General features: G+C 57.8%; 1 long non-coding RNA gene across 1 annotated transcript; it reads right to left on the bottom strand.

Moving 5' to 3' along the window:
* Positions 1 to 480: 480 nt before the first annotated feature.
* On the bottom strand, positions 481 to 2,320 carry LOC146764199 (uncharacterized). The gene is made up of 3 exons (XR_014950989.1): positions 2,254 to 2,320; positions 1,215 to 1,306; positions 481 to 1,073 (listed from the first exon to the last, which is right to left on the bottom strand). It is a non-coding gene; the product is annotated as an uncharacterized LOC146764199 (long non-coding RNA).
* Positions 2,321 to 3,269: the final 949 nt, after the last annotated feature.

Below are 3,269 nucleotides of genomic sequence, written 5' to 3'. Positions count from 1 at the left end.
AGGTTCTGCCATGGGGATTTGTCCTCCATGCTCTCCATCCTCAGCTCCTGCTCTGCGGGAGAAAGGACAAGGAGAGGCTCTTCCTCTTCCTTGCAGCTTCCCTGCGGCTGGGAATGGGAAATCCTGCTTTGGGGAAAACAAGGGATGAGCACATTGATTTTGAAGGTCCCTCTGCCCAAATCCATCTCTAGAAGTCCCTGGCCACCTGGGCTCCATAAAAACCTCCCAAACACCAAGATTCAGCCCTGAAAAAGCCTCCCAGGAGTTTCCCATCCCTGCTTGCTCCCCTTTGGTGTTCAGGGTTCCCCCCTGTCCCAGCTGCTGGGGTCACACTTGGATTGGGGGTCCCCCTTCTCCTCGCTGCCTGCCCTCCCCAGGCTGCTGGGAGTCCCAGCAATCCCAAAAGCTCCTCCCTCTTGGCTCTCCCCATTTAGGGTGCTGGGCTGCCACGAAACACTGATACAAGCAGGGGTCCTGATGTTTCATTTTACCCATCTCGGAGTGCAAAGGACACACTGCAGCGGGACTTTCAGTATCAGTCAAAGCCAATGCACCTTTTATTGATGCCCTCAGCAGATGCAATAGCAGGGTTAGGAGATAAATGATAGAGAGACAGAGAAAGAGGGCCAGGGGAAATAGCTACCAACAGAGAGACGAAATCCTTGTGATCCAGCCAACAGATCCGTCTTGTCACGTCAGGGAAAATCCCAAAATCTTTGGTTAACTCAGGGGTCTTTTAAAGTTGAGGGAGCAGGTACAGGACAGTGGAGAATAAGCTGAGAACAAGCACAGACAGTGCAGTTCCGAACTGGACAAACCAGTCTCGGCAGCGAGCAGGACCCATTGTTTCAGGTCTGGTTGCCATGAAAAACCAGTCTTGGTCCAGTGATCACACCTGAGGGAACACTTGGCAGACATCCCACTTCGGTCAGGCCAGCGCCCTGTGTAAGAATTTTAAGGGTCTCAGTCTCAGACCATGGGAGGGGGCCTCAATCTCCATCCTTGGCGGCGGTGGTGGTGAGGCAGATGAGGGATCTTCCGTGGGGGATCACCAAAGTTAAAGCGAGCGGCATCTGGCCGAGAGGTGGGGAAATCAGACCCTCATTAACCCTGTTGTGATGAGCGGGGATTGTGCAGTAGGTGTAAGTGTACAGAGCACGCCGCTCATTGCCAGGACCTGCCAGGAGCAGCACAGCATGGCACAGCAAACACACCTGCAAACAATCACCTGGTGAGAATCCACCTCAACCAGGCCAGAACTGCACTCAGAGTCTGCAGGGTCTGAGTCTCTGTCCTTGCCATGGTCCTAAAATCAACCAAGAGCATCAAAATCCACTCTAAATCCACATGGTTTGGCCAAAAATCAGCCAAATGGGGTTAAAAGTAACCAAAGGGGTCTCAAATACACCAAATGTTTTAAAACCCAAAAGAAATGTCATAAAATCACCCTTTAATCTCTCAAATACGCCTAAAATCCACCCTGAAACTATCTGGTTTGGCCTAAAATCACCCAAAGGTACCTAAAATCACCCAAATGTGCCTGAAACCAACACAAGAAGACCAAAAATCACCCTAAAAAGGCTTGGTTCAACCTAAAATTGCCCAAAGAAGCAAAAAAACTACTCAGAAGGGCCCAAAATCACCAAAAATAGGGACCTAAAATCACCCACACAGGATTAAGATTCACTCACATGGGCCTAAAACCATCCAAAGGGATCTGAAATCCACCCTAAACCCCACCAGATCCGGCCTAAAATCAGCCAAAGGGGCCAAAAATCCACCCTGAGAGCCCCCAGACCCCAATCGGGCCCAGCCCAGGATGTCCCTGAGACCACCCCCAGACCCTTCCCAAGAGCCCACCCAGGACCCTTACAGGACCCTCCAGACCCCTCCACAAACCCAACCCGGCCCTTCCCCAGATCCCCCCAGGACCCGTCCCCAAAACCTCCAATACCCCCAGGCCCTCCCAAGACCCCCCTCTAGACCCCTCTCAGGACCCATCCCCACCCCCAAGGTCCCCCCACAAGGCCCCAAGACCCCTCCCCAGACCCTTCCTGACACCTCCAGGATCCTTCAGGATCCTCCTCCCAAAACCCCACACAGGACCCCCAGACCCCTCCCAAAACCCAGCCCAGGAATCCTTCAAGCACCCCCAGCTCCTTCCAAAACTCCCCCGGATCCCTCCCCAAAGGCCCCGATGCCCCCAGCCCCTCCCCAGCTCCCCTAGCCCCCAGCCCCAGCCCCTGTGCGGACCCCCCTCCCCAGCAGCGCCGCCCCAGCCGCTCCCGCAGCTCCGGCCTCTCCCAGCACCTCCCCCGCTCTGGCAGCGCCGCCCGCAGGGCCCGCCCGAGCCCGCTCCCGGCTCCCTCTGATTGGCTGCCGCGACGCGGGGAGGCGGGCGCTGCTGAGGGGAGCCGCGCGCTGATTGGTTGTTTCGGCACGGGGCGCGCCGCTATTGGCTGGGGAGCCCTGAGCACGGCGGAGGCGGGAAACTGTGAGGGGAGCGGGGCTGAGGAGGAGCTGAGGCGGGGCCGGGAGAGCTGGGGGGGTTTGGGGCGAGTCTGGGGAGAAATTGGGGATTTTGGGGAGTTTGACGGGAAATAGGGGGTGTGCGGTGGGTTTGGGGGCAATGCGGGGGTCTGAGGGGGCTTTGGTGGGTCTGAGGGGGTTTAGGGAGCTTTGGGTGGAGTTTGAGAGGGTCTGGAGCATTCTCAGGTGGGTTTAGGGGGATCTGAGGAGAATTGGGAGGGTCCGAGGTGATTTTGGGGGTGTTGTGAGAGGAACTGGGAATTCTGAGGGAATCTGGGGGTTCTGAGGGTGGTGTGGGGGAATTTGGGGGAATCTGAGGGGATTTTATAGGGTTTGTGGGGGAATTGAGGGGTCTGAGGGGGATTTGTGGCAGCCTGATGGGATTTGGGGGGTCTTAGGTGGTTCTGGGGTCAATTTTGGGGTAAAGTGGGGCGGGTCTGAGGGTACCTGGGGGGTTTAGGTGGGTCTGGGTGGATTTGGGGCTCTGGGGGCACCTAAAGGGGTGCCAGGGGGTGAAGGGGTCGCAGCCCCCAGACGCCCCCTGAAGCCCCCCTGTCCCCACAGAGGGGTCCCGGCCCTGGCGGTGCAGGACCCCCGGCCCCAGCCCAGCATCTCCATCAGCAGCTGAGCCAGGAGATCAGGGAGGACGGGGGGCTGGGGGGTCCTGGGGGCTCTGAGAGTGTCCCTGGGTGTCCCCAGGGGCTCAGGCTGTCCCCTGGGTGTCCCCGAGCTGGAGAAGT

Source organism: Lonchura striata, chromosome 36 (genome assembly GCF_050655825.1).
Source record: "Lonchura striata isolate lonStrDom1 chromosome 36, ASM5065582v1, whole genome shotgun sequence".
Taxonomy (NCBI): Eukaryota; Metazoa; Chordata; class Aves; order Passeriformes; family Estrildidae; genus Lonchura; species Lonchura striata.
The sequence above is the reverse complement of the archived record's forward strand: the minus strand, read 5'-3'. Positions and strand labels throughout refer to the sequence as shown.